Source organism: Lichenostomus cassidix, chromosome 11, assembly GCF_008360975.1.
Source record: "Lichenostomus cassidix isolate B80296 chromosome 11, HeHo_3.0, whole genome shotgun sequence".
In the NCBI taxonomy this organism is placed as follows: Eukaryota; Metazoa; Chordata; class Aves; order Passeriformes; family Meliphagidae; genus Lichenostomus; species Lichenostomus cassidix.
Genome location: NC_139492.1, coordinates 1,182,372 through 1,205,801, shown reverse-complemented (window position 1 = coordinate 1,205,801; position 23,430 = coordinate 1,182,372). Strand labels below are relative to the sequence as shown.

At 46.4% G+C, this 23,430-nt stretch overlaps 1 protein-coding gene across 2 annotated transcripts in view; it reads right to left on the bottom strand.

Moving 5' to 3' along the window:
• Positions 1-23,430, bottom strand: part of ANKRD11 (ankyrin repeat domain 11) — a 128,616-nt gene that overhangs the window by 94,993 nt on the left and 10,193 nt on the right. For both annotated transcript variants that reach the window (XM_085071327.1, XM_085071328.1), the window contains exon 2: positions 11,254-11,333. The gene's annotated coding sequence lies outside the window, so the exon portion shown is untranslated. The remainder of the gene's footprint in view (positions 1-11,253; positions 11,334-23,430) is intronic.

Genomic DNA, 23,430 nt, shown 5'->3' with positions numbered 1-23,430 from the left:
ACACCTTCAAATCCTCACCCTGCACCAGGAAAGGGGATCACCAGGAAAACCACCCCAGCTATGACCCCTCTGCTGCAAACCCAGCCTGAAGTTCACACACCGCCCTGGGAAAGCCCTGGGCTGGGGTGCTGTGACCCCACAGGGCTGAGCTCCAGCTCCACAGCTCCCCAGGAGCAGCCAGAACAGAATCCCTGGCTTGGCCGCTGGCACCACACGAACACAGTGACACAGGCGTCCCTCCAGCCAGAGCAGTGACATCAAACAGAGCTGAACAACGGCATAAAAACAAACATTAACATTGTCAGACTGACACAACTCGAAGCTTGAGCCTGCGCTTGAATAGAGCTTTCCACAAGAACTGGATTTTTCTGAGGAGCTGGGAGAGCTGCTGCCAGGGCTTCTGCTGGGGAACGAGGGGAAGCCCATCCTGCAAGGTTTATAAAGTCATCCTGACCTCCAGAATCACCCCCTGCAGGTACAAAACCACGAGCACTGCTCTCAGAGAAGTATTCCTAACATGTCCAAGAAAAAGACAGACCCTCACTCTGCAGCTGAAAGAAGTGGACAATTTTCCTTCCAGTCTGCACAGATAACTCTGTAGGACACAGGCAGCATCACAGGGATGGGTGTAGCCTTCTGCTGGCTGCTTTCAAGGTAAAAGAAGCAATTCAAATTTTTAAAAGATAGATTTAGGTCACTCTTCTATCACTTCAGCTGAATTAAAATGTAATATTGAAATTGCAGTCATTTCCATGGGCAACTTTAGCTACTCCATTAAGCTTCATACAAAAAGTTTAAAAATAGGAATGGCTACAATAAACTAAAAATCAGCAAATCTGACATAAAACCCACCAAAATTATGAATATCTATATAAAATCACACAAATGCTAGTGCATGTTATATATTTGTGCAAAATTACTTATTCTGCCTGAAATCATCCCTGCTACAGAGATCTTTCCTTCCCCATTTTTCAACCCCAAAAGGATTACCATTTCTTTCCAGACAAGAATTTCTGCCAACATTCTGGAGGGCTGAAGTCCAAACCACACATAGTTCAACAACAGCAGAGTTGAACAAAAAGGAAAACTGGAGCTTTTTTTATTTTAATTATACCTTGTGAAAGTATGGCTGAGCAGGGGGAAAAAAGTAGTCCAAGTCATTGATTAATTCCAGAGTAATGAAGAAGGTTCACGGCACACTGCAATATATAATTTACTAAGTTCATCGGATTTATCACCAGCTTTTAATGGCTAAACTGGAGGTGGCTCTCCAGGAAAGCTCCCACCACTTGAATTCTCACACTGCAATGGCTGAGAGTCCCCAAATTAATAATTTTACAGGCAAGGGTTTCATAACTGGGTCAAAGCAGGAGGATGACGGTATAAATTCTTCCTCACCCAGCAGAAAAAGCCAGGATCAAGCTCCTTTCCCAGGGATCCCCAAGGTTTTAACAGGGACAAAAATTCCAACTTTGCAAAATTGCAAAATCCAGCCTCTTTCAACACCTTTTAATTGAAGCTGTGCCAGGAGCGTGTCTGGAATTCTGAACCCACTTTCTCCTGAGCTGGAGCACAGCTCTGCACTGGCAGCATCAGGAACAGGAGGTTTTCAGGAATAAAAACATCTAAATCTGCATCAAGGGGTAAAGCCATGAAGAATCCCAGGAGAAAAAAGACTGAAAAAGAGTCATTGGGAGCTAGGGCTACTCCAAGGTACCTGATGGATCCTTAATGCTGAACATTCCGATGTTAAAGCCATGAACACTTATGGTTTTAACACAAACTGTCTCACTCCTCTGCCCAGGACACTCTGTCCTTCTTGTTTATATCCGAGAGTCGTTCCAAAGAAATGTATTAAGGACTAGAAAAAAATAAGAGTCCAGGACTTGCTTCATTCCTCAGAGCTACTGTAAATTAAATATTAATACAGAAACTATTTCTGTGAGCAAAGGAAGCTCAGCACAGGGATATTTTTTTTTTACCTGATGTTTCACTCACAAAAACACTCACTTTAAAGTGACATCTGACCTTTAAGCCACCACATCCTCTAGGGTAGGACCATCACTGGCAGCACAGGATTCCTAAATAAGCTGTGTCTATGCTGAAAACCATACAATTTGTATGGTGACAGCACAGAAAATCACTATTTAAGGGGGTAATTTTAATACTTTATTATAATTATTTAATTCAGCATTACAAAGGGGTCATTCTCAGCCTAGGGCAGTGTCCTGGAGGTATCCAAATTACAGACAGAAGCACCAGAAGACACCACCAAGAGGTGATCAAACCCACAGTTCATCCCCTCACTGGCAGCTTTTGGTGTGTAAACCATGAAAGTCGAGCTTTTCTGTTCACAGCATTTTGCTCCAGAGCCCAGGGGTGCTTGGGAATGAGACACTGAGGAATAACTCTGGTTGGGCCAAGAACACATCCCTGGAATTCCACGCTGTTGTTAAGGCCAGCTCACTGCTCCAGTTACCCATCCTGAAGATCTAATTAAACCTCTGGCTCATCATGGCCTGGGCTCACATAGGAGTGCCTCCCAGCCTGGTGCCATTTCACAAGGATGGAAACAGGAGATGAAGCAGCTCTGAAGGCTCCTGTGTCCTGTCCCTCCATCCCCTGTCCCAAGTCCCTCTCCAGCTCTCCTGGAGCCCCTTTAGGCCCCGGCAGGGGCTCTGAGGTCTCACTGGAGCTTCTCTTCTCCCAGTGAACACCCCCAGCTCTCCCAGCCTGGCCCCAGAGCAGAGGAGCTCCAGCCCTGGAGCAGCTCCCTGGTCCCCTCTGGACTCTCTCCCCCTGGGCAGCTCCAAAGCACCACTGGGATGAAAACCTCTCCTGGGGTCCAAGTCCCACACTCCCTGCACACCACGGGAATCAGCCCCAAGGACAGTCTCTGGCTACACGAAATACAAACTGCACTTCAGCTGGAATTGCGGATGACCTTCAAGTAGGGGACATTTAAAAATACATCTGCATGTGCACATAGAGCTGTGGGTGTTTTAAATGCTTTCCTACCTCAGCAAGCTTGAGGTCAAGGGAATGGGGGAAGTTTCTCTACTTTATATACTCAAGGGTTTGGCTAAATTCATATATTCAAGTTCCCCTTATAGCACTAAATAACCAAACACTGCAAGGAGAAAGAGAGGAGAATTTAGCAAAGGAAGGAGAATTCAGCTGTGTGACACCTCGCCAAAGGCAAAGCCCAGAGGAGCTGCTACCAGTTGGTTTAGACAGAGATTTCCTTCAGACTGTTGTAAAAGCAGCATTAAAAATGAGAGGAAGAAAGGATTCAGGACTGGGCAGCTGCTACATCCAGCTGCAGCCCCAACTGGTGACAGGAAAAGAATACATGATTATTTTTCTTCATTATTTGTTTTCATGTTTTTATTTTGTCCAATTATTTACTACCTGTTGCTATTCGATTTTGACTCCATGTAACTTCCATTCAGCATTAAAACTGTGTAATTATGTTAATGAACATAATTTACCAGACAATAACAAGTAGACTTACTACCAGTCTCTAAGGTTATTCAAGATAATCATAGAATCAGAGTATCACGGAATATCCTGAGTGGCAAGAGACCCACAAGGATCATCCAGTCCAGCTCCTGACCCTACCCAGGACACCCCTGATCACCAGACTAGAGATCAGAGCTGCCCTTCCACCAGAATTCACAGACAGAAGTCAGGAGCAGAGCTGGTTTATTACTCTATTATTACCCTAAACCTCTCCAAAGTTACAGTTCCAAAGCAAAGCTCTCCAATGAACATCTTTCCACTAACTTAAAATAAATTTCCTTGAATATTTATTTCCTACATTATCTTCAACCCAAACGTGCATTTCTCTTACAAAAGTTAATTCCAATTAAGAGAATGTTGAAAGGCTTCCTGCAAAAAACAACTACAGGATATTGGCAAGACTACAAGAATGAGGTAAAAACTACCGAAGACAACAAAATAATTTTCTTCTGACTGTGCAACATAAAAAGAAAGTATATTTCTCATATGACACCAGCAATAAGTTTAGGACCAGCAGAGAATAACCAGAGCTATTCAGTGCTGACCTTTGAATCCTTGTACTGTTCAACAGCTGAAAAATTATATAAAAGGATAAAAATTACCAAAATCAGAGAACTCCTCCCATCCACACAAACTCCATCAAAATCCAACTGTTGTTCTTTCAGATCAGACAAAACTCAACTTCTGGCATTGGTGTAACGCTGGGAAAACTGGGTATCACCTCGACAGAGCCCTCAGGCATTTGCTCTGTAATTTAGATAACCACCAAAATAAACACCTGGAAAATTGAACTCTGGTGACACAGCAAGGAAGAGAGTAAAATCTCCACCAACACCAGGCCTTGGGCAGGAAAGTCATAGAATTACGGAGTGCTTTGGGATGGGAGGGACCTTAAAGCTCATCTCTATCTCCTGCCATGGGCAGAGACACCAAGACCAGGTTTCTCTGGGTCCCAAGTCCTTCTGTGCTAAAAAAGCATCACCACCTGCACACCAAAGACACCACCAGTCCCTGGGACCTCCTGCCCCAAAATTAACATGGTTACATGATGTAACTTCATCCTGATCCTGCAGTTTAAGCCTGGGAGTGAAGCCCCAGGCTGGGATAACTCCAGGTAACTGCAGTGGTCTATGGCTGTCCTACAGTCGATGCTGTTTTTGGCTCTCCCATGACTCCCCACGAGATCCACCAGCACATCCTCACCAAACCATCACCAGCTCCACGTCAGCACCACCAGGGCAAAAATAAATGGAAAACAAGAATCCATGACCAATTTTACTTGCAAAAGCAAACACAGCATCCATTTCCAGTGGCGATTTCCCAAAATAACCTGTACACATGGCTGCCATCCCCACTCCTCTCCGAGCAGTTCATCCACAAAGGTGATGTTACACAAGCACATTCCTGGCTGATAAGGGAGCCCCACGCACCCAGTTCCGCAGAAATAGCTGTTGCGCTCCAAAGTAACCTCTAATATCGATAACGACGGGGATTTAAATTTCAAATAGATTTAGATGAAAGATTAAAGGGAGAATGTCAGTTCCAGCACCGTGGAGATGCTTGTCTTCCATAATGAGGGAGCCCATAAAAATAACAAGGGAGAAGATTTACACCCAAGCTCCTCCAAAAAAAAAAAAAAAAATAGGGAATGAATTACTGGTTTTTGCAGCTACTTAGTGGTAGAACAGATGGTTCCAGGCAATAGTATTGACAACCTCCCAAGCTCCCACCCCCAAAGGTGAGCTGCTAAGTCTGTTCCAAATTCAAGAGTTAAAACCATCGCAGCTGAGACGCCACTCTTGGGGGAAGTGCTGAGGCTCAGCCAGTCCCACAGCTCCAGAAATCCACTTTCCTCACTGCTGCTCTGCCTCGGCCCTCACCCCAGGGCTGTGCCTTCCCAAAACACCCCAAGGCAGCTCCTGCAGCCATCTGCCTGCTCCTGGGATGAGCCAGGGCCGTGGGAAGGCAGCGAGGGATGGAACAGCTCTGAGGCAAAGCAGAGTGCTCAGTGTTTGTCCACCAACCCAAAGCCACTTCTGAGGCCAAAGCCAGGCGTGTCAGCTTCCCAAACACCCAGGCACAGGGAGCAGTTCTGGGAATTCCAGCCCATGGTGGGCACAGCCCACGGCCCCTCACTCCCTTCATGTCCACAAGTTCTGCAAAACACCCAAAACCTCCCCTCTCCCTGCTCCAGCAACTGGAAACAATCAGCCTGTCCAGTCACAGCCCAACATCAAACACTCCTTAAAGCAGTCATTGTTAAACACAACTCGGCTTTGGATTTGTGGAGAAGTCCAGCAAACTGCCATGTAACAGGGATAACACCCAGCAGCAAAAACACGGCTGGAACACCTGAGTGAGTCCTCAGGTCTTAAGCCAGGAAGGAATCAGGCTGAGCCAGCAAAGCTCAGCCCTTGTTTTCCCGGTGTTCCAAAATTAAAGCCCTACCAAGAATTTAGCCAAGAAAACAGCCAAGGAAGCCTGCTTCCCATCTCCACACTCAGCATGGAACTATGGAATGGTTTGGGTTGGGAAGGACCTTAAAGCTCATCCCATTCCACCCCAACTTCCACAAGATCAGGCTGCTCCAAGCCCTGTCCAGTCTGACCTTGAACACTTCCAGACATGGGGCATCCAACATTTTAGAGTTTTTTTCAGAATTGTTTCCTGTTTTTATCAGAAGTCCCCTTCCAAGGGCTATCAGTGAAACAGATCCACCACTTTTGCATTTGCTTGCAATAACCTTTTCCCACTTTCCCATGCATGTATGACAGAACCAGGCTGCAACTCCCTGCTTGTGTCAGACACTTGGGTGGCTCAGCCAAATCACCTTCCCTACAAGGTTTCCATAAATTCACACTCTGGCGCTCCTGCTGCTGAACACCTCCGAGCCACAATTCCCACTTCATTCCCACCTCGCAGGGTGTCCAGCAGCTGAGCTGTTCCTGGGGACAATGACTTTCCCAACCGCAGCCCCACTGAAGACACCAAGTCACTGATGCATCTCTGTCTACATTCCCACGACAGGAATGAATTCCCTAAACACAAAGCCACTCCTCTCACTTAAACTCAGGATTTTTATGTCAAAACCTCAGGATCACCACTACCTACACAAAAAGGGAGAGAACAAGAACATCCCAAACTTCATTCCAGAAGTACAAGAGATCCTGGTCCTCCCCGTGGGCCTTTGGCCCATAAGCTCCAGAGGTGGAACATCTTGCACACCTCCTGCTGCCAAGAGCATCATCTGCACTTAATCACACCGTGATGGATAACCTTTGGAAAACAAGGGATTGCAGCCATATCATGTGTCACGCTGCCACTTCACTCCCCAGCCGGTGTCACTTCCTCAGGGTGGAGGCCACAACTTTCAAGAGCATGCTTTGGTGATAAATAAAACCCTCGCTCACCACCCCACAACCTGCCCTCCAGCACTTTTACTTTCCCAAGAGGTCACACCCAGGAACACCGTTGCACAACAATGGAAGTAGGAACTGGCCAAGAAACCGACAGATACCTTCCCAAAAAAACTCAGCCTCCCTGTGTCACCCAGGCTGGGTGGCTCAGGAGTCTTCCTCCATAAAATAGCAGGCTGGAAGTTATTGGAAATTATGATCCCCTGCATTGTCTGCTTGTTTTAATGAACTTGTTCCTAAATGCAACCGAGATTTTTAAGTGTACATTACAGGTTGGTTGATACTAGTCTACAAAATTATAACCCAAAAGCAAACATTTTTCAGTGCACATTACGTTAGCTGATAGAAATCTACAAAATCCTAACTCAAAATTATATTTCTCTTAAAAATTCAGATTTTTGTGGTCACAATATAGCCCCTCAGAGAATAAAATTATTCAAAAGCAAGTACATCAGAGAAAAAGCCCAACCAACCATTTTCCTTATTTTTCAAGCAGCTATTGACATGATTTTCTCTAGCTCTAAACACAAGAGGGAGGAGAACAAGGGCTGTATTTGGTTGTGGGCTGCTCTCACCAAGAACTCCCGTCTGTGCCATGGTGAATAAATGGACCAAAATTACACCCAACGAACAAGTCAAGCAAGACATTTTTCAAAGCAGCCCCTGCTCAGCTCGGGTCTGTTCATTAAGGTGCTGCATTGTGCTCCAGCTTGGCTTATTAGCAGTGGAAAGGTCAGGGAAAGTGAATTAATGGAAGTGCTGCGCTCTCCAACATCTGACATGCAAGAGAGGAGCCTCCCTACCTACACTGCTCCTGAAAGGTACCTTCAAATTGAGGGCATGTAGGTGGCACCTGCCAAAAGTGCCATGTGAATAACGTTGGCAATTTAACAAATTCTAGGAAAATACAGAGAACTGTAAAAGCAGCAATTCAACTACTCAAAGCAAATGCTTGTGCTGAGATTACAGTTGAAAAAGCAGCTTTTTCACGGGGACAGGGGGAAGGATTTAAAGCTCTTTCCTGTAGGTCTCAGCAGGGTTTTGTGTCCAAAAACTCAAGGCTTGTTTGACCCACAAAGAACTCCAGGCTCACAGTAAAGCCACCTCTGCTTAACCTCTGCTGGCAGTGAAGACATGGCTTTGGAAGTTAAATTTAGACTGTGATACTTCAGTGCTGCCCAAGAGACCAGAATATAGACACACAAACATCTACTGCTCCTAAGGACCCTGAAGCCCCACCTCTCAGGGGTGTACGAGCTGGGATGCTCCCCACCAACCCCACTTCCCCTGCCCAGGCCAAGCCATGCAAGCTTAAACCCAAACTGGCTCTGGTGAAATGCTTTGGGCAAACCCACACCTGAAGAGCCACCCAGCTGCTTTATGGAGCTTCCCAAGTCTCTATTTTTCCAAGAAAAAGGGCTCCAGCAGACATCAGCAAACCCACAAGCCACACAATTTTGTTTCTTTAATGCTGCATTGAATCATGGAATTGTTTGGGTTGGAAGGGACCTCAAAGCTCATTTTGTTCCAAGCCCCTGCCATGGCCTTGGACACTTCCAGGGATCCAGGGGCAGCCACAGCTTCTCTGGGCAGCTGTGCCAGGGCCTGCCCACCCTCACAACCAAGAATTCCTTCCCAATATCCCATCTAACCCTGACCTCTGGCAGTGGGAAGCCATTCCCCCTTGTCCTGTCCCTCCATCCCTAGTCCCAAGTCCCTCTCCAGCTCTCCTGGAGCCCCTTTAGGCACTGGCAGGAGCTCTGAGGTCTCTCCAGTGCCTTCTCTCCCACAGGCTGAACAATCCCAGCTCTCTCAGACTGTTAATTCCCCTTGTACATGGCTTCTCCTCCCCAGGCCCTGCTTCATAACACACCAGCTTCTCAACCCAAAAGCCAACATTTCCCTACCCCAGGACCCCACGGAAAGCTCTCCTTGGCTCCACAATGACCAACACACTAAAGAATCAATGTACACTGCACTGCCACAGTGTTATCTTCCAGCCCCTCTAATCTGGAAGGGATAAAATTTTAAACACATGGGGGGAAAAGGCAGCAAGCTCAGAAGAACACTTCCTGCAGAGAAGTATCTTCCTGGTGGAATATTGAGCTCGATTTCCCCCAGAGCAGTAAAACCTGAGAACCGTATGTGAACACGTTTAAGAGCATTAATAGAAAAACACCGAGCAGTTAAGTGAAGTCACGTTCCACCTAAACAACGCTCCCATTATTGCAGCATCTGACTTTCCGAGGACAATTCAATCCTGGCAGCATGTATTGTAATTGCTTTTCCACTCCAGGCCTCGGCTTTACAATCGTGCCCTTCTCGGGAGGTCAGAACGCGCGGCTGCAGCTCGGAAAGCAATTCTGCTCCTCATTCATCCCTTTAATCCCACACCTGCATATTCATTAGGAGCTCCCTGAAACACCACTGCCAAAGCCACCAGCAAAGCTGCTGCTCGGAGAAAGCCTTGACCCCTCTGCTTCCCTGGAAGGCGTGAGGAACACGCGGATGGCACTGGCAGGCAGCACCAGGGCTGGGGAGCAGTGGAGGCACTGAATGTCAGGACAAGCCCGGCGTGGAGCAGCCACTCCTGCTGCCAGCAGCTAAAAGAGCAGCAAACACCACTGCCCAGACAAGCTGTGGCTGCTCCTGCATCCCTGGAAGTGTCCAAGGCCAGGCTGATGGGGTTTGGAGCAACCTGGGACAGTGGAAGGTGTCCCTGCCCATGGGAAGAGTGGGACTGGATGAGCTTTGAAAGTCCCTTCTGACCCAAACCATTCAAGCAAACCTTTCCAAACAGGGTTGTGCAAACACACCTGAATTTTGGGTAGGTTTTTGTTATCCTAGTTCAAAAAGACCAGTTTGCATTCAAAAAGCCAAACACCACTTACCCCAAAACTCTGAATGAAAAACCTTCGTCCCCAGCTATGGAATAAAACAGGCAGCAATCAGCAACCAGCCTGATTTATAATTGATGTCAGGGCTGAGCTGGGTTTTTCAGGGCCCTGCAGAGCTCCCAGGAAGAAGGACAGAGCTCCTGCACACGCCAGGAAAAGGGCTCACACCTGATACACTTTAATTACCTAACGGCACCGGGAGAGTCACCAATGCCTGCTCTGCTTTGTCTCACTGTGAAAAGCTTCTCCTGCTATTAATATTCACCAGGGGAAGCTGAAATAACATCTTGTCTCCATCTGAATACTTTGAAATTATCACGGCCACACTAAACACAACGATTTTCTTTTTTTTTTCCCCTCAAAATCCAGGACAAAAGACACCTATCAGCCTGCAAAGGCACCCTATGGAGCAGGGCTGGACTACACGGAGCAACTCTGCAGCTCCAGCCTTTATCGTGCTGACAGCCTCTACACAAATAATCCCACTGCAGCCTGAACCCAGAGGTCAGCCAAGGACCCAGGGCCCCAAGGCAGGAGCCACACACTGCAGTTATCCACCGGGAGGCTTCTCCATAGGATTTCTGGGCATGCTGGGGTGACCTTGAGCCCCACACTGCTCCATCCCCCCGACACACAGTGCCCAGATGAGCCCACCCAGCTTCTGCTCAGCTCCCATCACACCAAACCACCAGCACAGCAAAAAAACCAGCCACAGCAAGCCCTGTCTACAGCTCCAGCCACACCATCGGCATTTCCAGGACAGCACCAGCCTCTCCCACCCTCTCACAAAAAACAGCAGCAAAAATCTCATTTTCCCCCCTATATTCCACTCTACAACAGCCTGTTATTTCTGCATCTGTTAATGCTCCCAAAAAGTTGAATCCTAACACTGAGTCCAACTGTAGGCTCAGCAGATTGGGAGGTTTCTCTGCCCAAAATGAAACGTAGGTGCCATCTGTTTCAATTAGGCTAATCACAAGGAGACGTAACACTGGGAAACTATGAGACTTTGGGGTTTTTTAAGACATTTTGAAAGCAAAGAGAAAGAAAGAGGACTGTGGTATTATTTAATACTCAGCAGTCAGCAGCACCAACAAGCTGCACAGTCTGCTGGGCAAACCTGTGCTGGAACCGCCCACACAGGAAAGTTCACTTTTATTTCACTGAAGTCAGAGAAAAACTTGCTATATTCAAAATTATCTAAAATTAAAATGACATCTCAGAACTACAGACAACTCCCAAGATATTCTTGGTTAGTACCTTTTAGGTATTCCATAGAATCTGCAATTTTTGTTTCCAAATTTCAGAAAATGAAGAAAAACATTTTAAAAAGGCAAAACCAAACAGTCCAACAGAAACACAAGCACTTGTTAGGGAATAAACCAGAAATTTTGGACAGAAGCAAAGTCAATATTTACCGATTCCATAGTTGAAAGCTGTTCTTCACAGGACATATATTAAAATCCAACAGAGGTGTGCCCCAAAAACGCTGTGTAATCTGAAAAACACAGGAATTGGTTCATTAGAAAATTAAGACAAGTGAATTTTATTCACAACACACACACTGGATTTGAGTACATGAAGGTTACCAAGAACAAACCCTTGCCTAATCCACAAATAAACTTCCTGATAACAAGTCTGCACAAACAGAGGAATAAAAGAAAGAGTGGAAGCTCTGCCAAGCATCCTAGTTCCACAGCTTCCTGATAATAATTTTTTTTTTTTTAAATCACCTGCTTCAAGGCTCCTGTAACCATCTGCATGGACTTAGAGGTATTTTATTCACAAATGAAAATATGCCACCCCCCAGACCCTGCACAGCTCATGAACCCAGGAACAGGCAGGGCCACAAGAAGCTCCTGTGCCAGGAATTCACCTTCCCAAACAACTCCTGTGGAATTATCCATGGCACAAGTACTCTCTTTTCAAGCTCACCTTTGCTCTGAATAGCAACAGATCTATTACAAACCCCTAACTTGAATTTTTTGACCAGCTCTTGCTGCACTTCCAAGGATGTTTTTTCAGCTACAAATTCCCAAAGTGCAATTTCTGATGCCGGGCAGGAACCAGCAGGAGCTCTCAGCACCCAAGGCAAAGGGGAATTACATTCATTAACTGGCACATGAAAGGGCTGGCAGATTCCAAGCCCAAAACCTGCACTCCTCGCCGTTCCCAAGCTGGAGGAGCTCAGTGGGATGGTGAGGGATGCAGAGGTATGGAAAGCAGCAACCTGAGGCATTGGGAGCACTGGGCCTTCCCCAGTCCCAGCAATGTTATTCTGGTCTGCTTAAACAAGAGAAAGGGTGAACTGCCAGCTCCCCATCCTGCTGATGCCAAATTCCCCAAAATCCCATATCCCATCCAATCTTTAGACGCTGCAAACCACACCAAGGGACACAGTGACGAACCCCTGCTCCAGTTACAGGGAAAAAATCTGAATTTCTTGCCTTGCAGAGCTTGTGACAATTTCATACTTTACTGCTATTCATCACCTTACAAACGACTTCTCTGATGTAGCTGGATTTAGACAGCTGCTTTCCAACGGGATGGTTCCTTCCAAGAACCATCCAGGAGAGACTCTGAGGCCAGCTGGGACTGATACACAGTGCAGGAGATCGGGAACCCTGGGAGAGCCTTGTTTGTTTTGGGAAACTTTCACTCCCCAATGAAAAGCTGAAGGGAAGATGTCCAGATGAGCAGCTGCATCCAGGGCAGAGCTGCTTCCAGCTGGGCTGAGGGAAGTCTTGGGAACCTCAATGAAAAGGAACAGGCCAAAGTAAACCCAAAAACCCAGAGGAAGATGTGAAGGCGCAGGGTCCTGACTCAAAGAAAGGAATCCTGCAGCAGTTAAACTTCTCCAGATGAGCAAAATGGAAGTTTTCAGGGATTTTTCTTAGAGGAGAGCAAAGGAGGCACAGACACCTGGCTACCTAGTGGATTTTTCCAAGGCCAGGGAGTCCTGGGGCACTGAGGGATTCCCTGATGGGAACTGCAGCCCTATGGAGCACACTGGCAGTACTTGCACAGCACCTTTTCCAGCAGGATTCCCCTTCTCCTTCTACCCTCTCCTCCATAATAACAGTCACATCGCTAATTAGCACTTCAACAGCAATAAGAGATAAACTAGAGGGAAAACAGCTGAACTTCCAACTACATCGTCAGAAATTCAGCAGTGCTACTTGCTGACAGTAGTGACTGTTAGGGAATCATGGGATGGTTTGGGTTGGAAGGACCTCATTGTCTATCCCATTCCATCCCCTGCCATGGGCAGAACACCTTCCACTAGACCACAGTGCTCCAACGTGGCCTTGGACACTTCCAGGGGTGGAGCACCCACAGATCTGGGCAACAACTGTGATCAGCTGTGAACAAAACTATCAAGAAGTCTATAGGAATCAGTCCCAGGACACCAATACACCATTTTCAAAGTCTATTTACAGCTGCTTCCTGGCCCATGTACAGCAAATTTATTCATTCCTTGGCTCACATATAAACATACATAAAGTATCATAACGCTGAAATAGCGACCACACGTGAGCCAAGTAATTTTCACAACGAACATGGCACCATTTTTTAATGAAATTGTTATCAAATCACTTAGGAATGCAGCAAATACTCCAGTGGGAGATGCCCAGCACAGCCTCACTGGCTGTACGTGGTTGGGTCACTCACACAACGTTCCTGTTGCACAGAATCCAACACTTCAATTTAAACCCAACCTCACTTCCAAAAGCCAAATTATAATTAATAAACACATCTATCCATCCCATTTTCTTAGCTTTAGCTGATGAAAATGTATCACTTCACAAAGTATCATCACTGCCCTTGTCCCTCCTGGGAGCTTGCAGGGCTGACCATGGACAATGCTCCAACCCTGCCAAGCTCATGGTCACTGCACAGGAATCATCTGCAGTGCACCACGGCACACACTGCTCTTCCTGTGCCTTGAAATGATCGTATAAATACCAAATAATCAAGTGCTCAGGGTGGCCAGATTCTGGTTTAAAACACATTCAGTCTTTCAAGACTTGGGATGTTTTATTTTCTGCTAACGGGAAGCAACTTGGAAACTCTGGGCGAGCAGTTCCACCAAAATAAATACATAAATGTTTCAACTTCTAAGTTTTCCCACCAATTCCTGATCTTAACACGGACCACAGGGTCCCTCAGCACTTCCCAAATTTAGTGATTCTTGCTGCACCCACACACAGATGAGGACTTCACATTCAGAGCACAAGGTGCAGCTTCTACCAGCATTCCATCGAAAAAAATGGGAATTGCATAATTCAAACTTCCTTAATAAAAGGGTATCTTGTAACTTGACAGAAATCAGTATTTGAAGATGGAAAATGCTACACAAGCCCAAGCTGGGACCTGAAAAACACACTATGCTGGCATTAGCTACAGACTCTTCATACCACAGCGTTTGGGATGTGGCAGCAACACCAACCAGTCCCAGCATGAGGTGGGAATTGGCTTCCTTGAAGGAATAAACCAGTTTTGTGCAAATGCAGAGTCCCCTGCAATGGGCTCCATGAAAAATGTGTTCAAGATTCAATGACTTCATACATCTCAGTATTTCTAAATTTGATCAATAATGCAGAAAGGCTCCGCTTAAATCTCCATCTCACAGGGAGCAGGAAAGAAGCCACTGCTGCTGTCTCATCCCAGGAAACCCAGACACCAATGTCCTCACAAATGTGTGCTCCCCATTAGTGCTTCTTTGAGGGAAGAAGTCATATTTGGACTCCAAGTCAGACTTGCATCAACTCAGATTTTATAGTGATCCAGAGCTAAGCAGTGTAACAGGATATCAGAGATTTAGATTCTGGTTTAGACCAACTTTTGAATGGAAAAAAAAAATCTCTGGGGAGTAAGAGAGCCTTTCTCCACAGCACTCATCTGCTTCCCTCAAAATAATTCCAGGAAGAGGCAGAATTTCAATGAGGCATCTCTCCGAGGGCTCCAGTGAAAATATACCCAGGGGAGCAGGCGAGACCCACGGAGCTCCTGCTCTCAGATAAGCTCCATTACCTCCGATACAGAACCAAGGGGGAAAGAGTACAACAAATTTGGAAGGAGGGGAACTTTAGATGTGTTTTCCAGTGCACTCCACTGGCACAGCTCAGTGCCTGCCTGCACAGCCTGACACAGCACAGCCAGAGCTTTCACCTGCTGAAATGGTGAAAAATGCTTAAAATCCTGTAATTCCAGAATCTGAGAAAATGGAGACTGGGGAGTGAGGGAAGAACCCATAAGCAGCAGCACTAGAAACCCCACAGATGTCTTCCATAAATATCCATGGGTTCCTTCTGCAACAACAGGGATTCTATTCCTGCCTGGCTACAGCACACAAGTTGGATAAGAATCCCAGCAAGTGCTGGAGTTTGGGGAAGAAAACATGCCACCTCTACAGAAACAGTGCACAAATCCCTGTCTCCGGAGTTTTGCCCATCCCATCCCAGTAAGAGCCAATAATAGCCATGCCCAGAGCAGCAGGAAAGCTTTCCTGGCCCCTCGAGGGATGGACAGCAAATACAGATCATCAGATTTGTGGCCATTTCCCTCAGAAGCCTGGAAAAGCACCCCCAGACCACTCCATGCAGCTCAGGACTCTCTAGAAAGAGGAGGAAAAGAAGAGGCGCTGCTCTGTAGATCCAAACGGGGATAAAGAGTTGTTTCCAAGAAATCCAAATAAATGTGAGATAAATACCCCCCTGCAGCCTATCAGGGGCTCCCAGCCCAGTCATCTCCAGGCACACACACAGAGCAAACCGTCACATTTCACAGCTGCTCCCACCCTTTTCAGAGAGATTCCCAGCACTGGGGTGAGCTCCAGGACCTGCCTTGCACTACAGTTTACAAATATTCCCACAGCAGTCACCAACCAGCTATGCTCAAACAGCACCAGATACCCAAGTGAAAAGCCTAAGCACACAGAGAATTCCACTAGTCCTAAAAAATCACCTTTCTGTGTGTTTGATTGTGACAAAATTGTAGCATCAAGTAAAAATTTGATGGCTTTCAGAAGGAAAGTAGGTGATACATTCTTGGTCTTAAAGTTCCTTTATTTTGCCCTGCAGCTAAGACGTATGCTGAGATCTGCAGTTTTTAAAGCTCCTGTCATCTGTTCTACTTGATAAAAAATACAAAATATCCTGATACTGTCCTCAAAAACACAGACGTTTGTGTAGGATGAAGAGCCCAAGGTTTAATTTGTCCCACTGCAGTAAGCACAAAGGACGGGACAGACATGATTCCTGGGAAACCAAATTGTCTTTTAAGAGTTTTAATTGGAAGTCTGACAGGGACAAAGTAGTCCCTAGGAACTGGGGGTTGACAGAAGCCTAAATTAAGGAATGACCAAGCTGTTTGGAGACCTCCAGTGAATGAGGAGAGGTCAGGATCTGCGACGACACATCACAGAATCATGCAAAGGTTTGGGTTGGAAGGGACCTTAGTGCCCACCCAGTAAAACCCTCTGCCATGGGCAGGGACACCTTGCACTATCCCAGGTTGCTCCAAGCCCTGTCCATCCTGGCTTTGGACACTGCCAGAAATGGGGATTAAGCTCCAATATGCTGAACTTCACTGACCCAGTGAAGCAAGAAGGGTGGATGCTCTCTGGAATTAAAGCCGTAATTTAAAGTGAGCTCACAGCTGCTGTCATAATTCAGGCTCTTTCTCCTTTCCATTCCTCCCCAATGTGAGTGAGATGGGACAAACACATTCTTGCCTTCCCCAGACTGAATCCCTCCCTGTAACTTCACCACAAAGTCCCACTCAACTCCCTGCACACCTTCTCCTTAGGGAAGCAGGAGGGTGAACGATGCCACTAGGCCACGACAAGCTCCACTTTATTTAAAAATGAATCTGCCTTTCTTACTCCGTGCTCAGTTTTAACACATCGAGAAAATACCATTTTTCAGAAGAAAAGACTGGCAGACACATTTGTCACCTTTGCAGTCCCAGACATTTGCATCCGTGTAATTCTGTGGCAAATTGGATACAGGTTACTATTAATACCTGAACTATTTCCTTTCTTTCCCAAACACTGATTGGTGAAAAGGATGCAAGCATCCCATTTTAAAGCACACTAATTAGCCAGGGAGGAGTCAAGGAAATCACTGTTCAGCCATCAAGAACAGACACAGTCTCCCTCACAGAGGAAAAACAACAAACATCCATGGAGTGGATTCTGAGCAGATTGAATACAACCTCCCCAGACAAGAAAACTCTCTGTGGTCACAGGAATGTTACAACCAGACACTTCAGCAGCTCAAATGTAGTTTTTTTAGGAATATGCAGGTGGCACCCCACACCTAGGTAGGTAGGATCAGACACCACTACCTGGGTGGACAATCCAGGAGGTCTCCAGAAAGCAACATGAAAAATGTAATTGTAGAATGTGCTCAAGTCTACAATTCCTGAGTTACAAGTGCCTTACAACCACCTCAAATTACACAGCAAAGAAAGAGCTGAAAGGAAGCACCTCCTTGATTTCCACACGGCATCCCTCCCCTATTGTCTGGGGCCTGGCAAGTTAAGGTCAGAATAAAGAGATTCCTAAAAATCCCACATACATTGAAAGCACCTACCGCTTCCACTGATCTTTTTTCCTTTCTATTCTAAGCCCTGAACAGGTTTAAGTAGCAGTTGTCATCATTAAAGAAGCTGCTCCCCTCCCACTTTCCATTCTCCTGAGAAAGGAGCATCAGGCAGCACCAGGTAAGGAAGGAGCAGCTGCCATCTCTCTCAGGTACAGAAATCCAGTCTGGAAAAGGGTGTGAGGAGGGCACAGGCCACCTCAGCCACCCAGGATCGGAGAGCATTGCTGAATAACGAAATAAGGAAATACAGTAATAAATAATAATAATGATACTGAAATAGGGAAGTCAAACGTCTGTCTGTGCCCATTGAAGTGCCCCAGCCACTCAGAGGGGCTCAAGGGCTGCAGGTTCTGCCCTTGCTCAGCTGCTAGATCCCAGCTTCTCCCTGGGGCCACTCCAGAGCTTGTCCATAAATCAGCTGAACTGTCAGCCCAGCAGAAGCTGCCCATGTTCCCCTGCCCACTGCTCACAGCTCAGAAGGGGCTGGAAGGGTGGGGGAGCCTCACCCCCCGCAGCAGCACATAACCCTGCACCCCAGGAACAGCCACAAACGCCCTCAGAAAGGGCACATCCCTCCCTTCCAGCGCAGGGCCGTCCAAACAAACAGCACAGAGGGTGGCAAGGAAAACGCTCAGAGGACAAAAGGACGGAGTCAGGATTAAACCCAGTCCCTTGATCCCCGGCCAAATGGCCGACCCATAAGCCCACGCAACTTCCAGAGCCAATTTAAAATCCTGAGTGTGCTATACTTTAGGTTATAAAATCATATTTAGACACACATTTTGAAGTGTTCTTTGCTCTGTTGGTGACTAAAAACAATTCCTTTGTCATCAAATCTTGCTTCAGCAAGCTGACGTGACGTTTTTAACTCAGGAAATAAGATAATTATGGTTCAAGGTAAACAACTACAACTGTGCATCATAAACAGTTTCTAATTTTAAGCCTGAGTCCCTCTAATGCCATCCATATTTTAAAGACAGTTCCCTTACAAATGGTTTAGGTTGTCTGAGCAGCTTGTGACTGAGCCTGTGCTAATGAGCAGCAGCAAGCAGCACATCATGGGAAAATAGAGGCTGGTGGAGCAGGTGAGCTGTGTCAGTATCATGGAATGGTTTGGATTGGAAAGGACCTCAAAGCTCATCCCGTTCCACTCCTCCCATGGGCAGGGACACCTTGCATTATCCCAAATTGCCCCAAGCCCTGTCCAACCTGGCCTTGGACACTTCCAGGGATCCAGGTGCAGCCACAGCTTTTCTGGGCAACCTGTGCCAGGGCCTCATCACCCTCACAGCCAAAAATTTACTCCTAATATCTAATTTAAATCTCTCTGTCTCACAGTTTGAAGCCAGTCCTCCTTGTTCTGCCACTCCAGGCCCTAGTCCAAACTCCCTTTCCAGCTCTCTTGGAGCCTCTTTATCACTGGAAGAGGTTCTAAGGTCTGACCAGAACCTTCTCTTCTCCAGGCTGAACAAGCCCAGCTCTCCCAGCCTGTCAAGGTAAGGCAAACATCAAAGGAGGAAAATACACTCTGAATCTTAAATAGCTGGAGAGGCAAAAGCCGCGTCTCTTGGAGCACAGAGAAAACAAAGCACCGAGAGCAGAGCTACACACGCTTACGCAACCCTTGCTGCAAGTCATCCTGGATCCCAGACCTCAAACGCCCCACTGGCACAAACAGCAGCAATTCAAGTTGTAACTCGTGAAGAGAATCAGCTACTGAGTTGTTCAACACCAGGCAGCAAGCGCAGCTCCAGCCCCTCCACGCTGTGTCTAAACTAGCCCTCGCGCTACCGCTGCCCTAAAATATCCCCCAAGTTACCTGGGAACAAAGGCTAGCAGGAAAGAGCAGCATCCCAGCTGAGCCTGCAGCCAGAAAGGCTGGAGCACATGGTGTGAGTGTGGCTGGAGCTGCAGGGAGGCATGGAGGGCACGAGCTGTCTGCCTCGGGGATGAATCACTGCGCTCAGAGGTAGCAATAACTCCAGGACTGCTCTGAGGTGTTAGCCTGGCAGGCTCTCGTTCCTCCTCATCCCAAGAAAACGTGCTAAATTACAACGAAATGAGCCCAGCCGAATGGGGGAAGGTGGCAGAGCACTCCAGTAGAGACAAAGCATTCTTACAGAGCTGTGCTGGAAGAGCCAGGGGTGGTCAGAAATATCCCAAAAGCCAGCGGTGGGAAAGTTCCTGCAGGAGCCTGAACAGCAAAGAGGAATCACGTGGCAGAGCCTGTGCAGCCTGGGAGAGCTTGCTTCTCCAAAACTTTTCCTCACTAAACAATTCCAAAGCACCCCACCCCACTGCTGCTATTGTTGTCAGTGAGGGAATTCCAACCAGAACAATGATTTCCAAGGCATTTTTCTGTTGGAAGGAGAAAACTGGTAACACTGCACAGCAAAAATACAATTTCCACAGTAGTTCATCCAGTACCACAAGTCTCCTTCCTAAAGGGAACAGACTGACGTGCCTGGAGTCTGCTGTGCAGCATGGATGTATTTTTAGATCCAAAGATCCGAAGGCAGCAATGTGGTGGAAGCCTCCCAGGCTGGAGTTAGCCATGGGAGGTTCATCTCTCTGCACCCTGGAGAGGGCAGCTCATTAAGAGGCCACTCAGAGCAGAAGGAAACAATTCACCCATTCCCTGAAGAAATCCCTCTTCCCACGACTGCACACAAGGCAGCTCTTCTCAACTCCCCACCCTCGCCACAGCTCATCCCGATTTGCACCATTTTTGGGGAACAGCAATGCATTCCAAGTGCTCTTTCCCCCCAGACCTCTGGCACGATCAACGGAGATAAACTCAACGCTGTGTTCATGGCACACCATGGGATCAGGGGCTCAAAGTCAACCCAAAACTCCATGAGACCGAAGGCAGCAGAGCAACAGTTGATGTTTTCTCTGCAATTAACACTTTTCTATGACTACTGGTAAAGCAGCATGAGTTGCTTGTGAGTGAACCTGAAAAATATCCCAGAATCGTCTGGGTGGAAAAGGATCTTCGAGCTCATCCAGCCCCACCCCCTGCCAGGGACAGCGATACCTCCCATTATCCCAAATTGCTCTAAGCCCTGTCCAGCCTGACCTTGGACACTTCCAGGGATCCAGGGGCAGCCACAGCTTCTCTGGGCAAACCTGTGTCAGTGCCTCCCCACCCTAACAGGGAAGGATTTCTCCCTAATACCCCATCTAACCCTACTCTGTCAGTGGGAAGCCATTCCCCCTGTTCTGTCACTCCAATTCCTCAAAGTGAAGTTTCCAAGGGAGCCAAACACCTCCAGGGCTACCAAAGCTGCTCTGCTCTCCTGGCTACCATGAGCCAATATTTAACCCAATTAGCAGGTGCACAGGTCCATTCCCAGGCCACAGAAGTCACATGAGCTTCTACCTACAACAGTGCCATTCATCACCAACCCTTCAGGGACACACCCTTGGGAAAAACACCTGGCAGGTGTGCAGGGATCACTGCCTCAGACCTGGGAGTCCAAAAATGCAATAAAACCCAGGTAAAACTATGAAATAGAAAGTAATTAGTAATTAAAGTTTATTGTTTCATAAATTGCCAAGAATTCTGACTGTCCCATGTGAGAGCTCGGAGATGGCACTGCCTGGATACAGATGTCCTCCCCTACCCCACTGAAGAGGCAAATTTGGGTATCCCAAACCTGCCACTGGGGAACACAAACACTCAGTTCTGAGTATTCTGAGACAAAAAATAACAATTAATTAAAAATTCAGAAGTCTACACAAAATCCAAAATCCTGAGTAGAGCCAAGCCATTTTTCAGACTTTTACTATAATTAGATTGGCCTTAGACTGTGAATCAGATCTGCTCCTCGTGAGCAGCAAAAGAGCACCAACATCACCAAAATACACAGAAATGCAGAGGGGACCAGAGGTAACATCCACATCCACTGAACTGAGCTTACACACCTCAAACACCAGCTCACTTGTAACACTCACAGCATCCACCGAAGGCAAAGCTACTAAAATCTGGTGTGTAGGTCTAGGAAAACAAAGCCTTGCTTCAGCCCTGCCTCCCCTCCTGAGCCCTTCCTCCTCCGAACGCCTGAAATAGGATGTTACACTACTTGTTTATATGCCATTACAGAAAAACATGCAGGGTTTCTTCATCCTGCATTACAGAACAAAATGTTACCCAATTCCTTCTGTAAAGCACCAAGAAATAACTGTGAGACCATATGCATAGGGAAGCATCCACGTGCTGGAGTAATCCAGCCTTACGTAACCAGCCAGGGCGTCTGACCACAACCAGCAGCAAAGGAAGGGCCAAACCAACTTCCCTTTAAAACCCACCCAAAAATTCATTTTGAGGGGTCTGATTCAGGAGACAAATGAAATTCATGTTTCCAAGTTACAATTTGAGGTTTCTGCCATGAAAATACCCAGAGCAGAGAATCCTGGGTGGTTGGTTTTCTCTCCTTGAGCTCATCCCCATTAACCAAAAATGAATCATTTGCTAATTGGTGAGTTCAGTTTGAACCCATGCCACTGTGATTCTTATCTCAGCAGTTGGAAGACAGCTCCTTCCAAGGATTCAACAAGCCATGGACAAAGAGATCAGCATCCTAAAACGTCAGGAATCTGAGCACTGATAATCCTGGAGATCACAGAATCGTTTCATTTGGAAAAGCCTCTGGGATCATCAAGCCCAGCACTGCCAACGCCACTCCTAAACAAAGGGTCACAACAGAAAATAAATTTAATAATATCCATCTTTTCCCCCTTTCTACCTGCTGGCAGCCAAAACGAAACACAAAAGCACAGATATAATTATGAAAAGCAAGTCAACTTCTTGCGCAGGGATAAGGATAACAAATGTTTCACTGCTCTGTTTCAAACGTTTCAGATCTTAAACTGAACCCAGGAAGGAACATTACCAGTTAAGCTATTACAGCAAATTAAATGAAAATTGAAAATCAAGTCTAACCGACATTAAATTTAAATAAATATATCTCAATTCCACGATTATAATACACAGTTCTTATGACAAAAAACTTCTGGAGAAGGGAAAAACACCCTTGGTAACTCTGAATATTAAGGCAAGGTATCACAGGCATCTCACAGTTTATCTAAATAAAGTGTCTCCAGCAAAGAGCCCTGGTTCCTCCAGTGCAGGCTGCAGTGTGATTAACAGAGGTCCATTAGAGAGGCAATCCATAACCTGGCTTCTGTGAGGAGTCCCTGCCACATCCGTCTGTGTTTCCATGGCAACCAGGCAGGAAAATATAAAGCAAATTACAGTTAAATGAAAATTATTCTCCATGACAATATATGTTAATGCGGGAACATTTGCGAGGCCATTCCAGATAAAATGTTTACATTCACACATGTGTCTACAAAAATAAATAAAAGGCAGCTGGAGCAGCTAATGGATCATCCAAAGAGAAGGATCAGAGTCTTTTTTTTCCTCACCCTAAGTTTTAGTGTATTCATCAGAATAAAATTTCCAAGCTGAGAGAATGGCAAAAAACCCACCTTACCCCAGGTATTTGCCTATTTCCATACAGAAATATTCTTTAAGGAACAGCTTAGCTTCTCAGAAGATCCAAAATGCACATTTCTGAACGCTGTGAACCTTTAATTTTCCTGGCTGCAAACAAAGGCCACATTTATACCTCCCCATCCCAGAAGAAAATGGTTTAAACGAGAGGTTAAGTTTATATTTAGAGACAGCTGACTGAAACTGGAATAGTGACTTACTTTAATCAGCTATAACTTACTGAGAACTGGAAGGTGTTTTATACCTCAGAATTTGGGGTGTTGACTCCACAGCTGGGAGAACCTTATACCCCACCAGGTTTTAAAGCAGCACAGGCCACTGAAATCGTTTTAGAAAAGCCCACAATTAAGGCTGTAAAAGGTGATCCTGCTCTCCCAGCATCACCACTTAGCCTGAACAGTCCTTTTTTAGGGAACAGATCTCAGTTTAGGGAATATATCTTCTGGAGCATGAGGGAAGTTAATTGG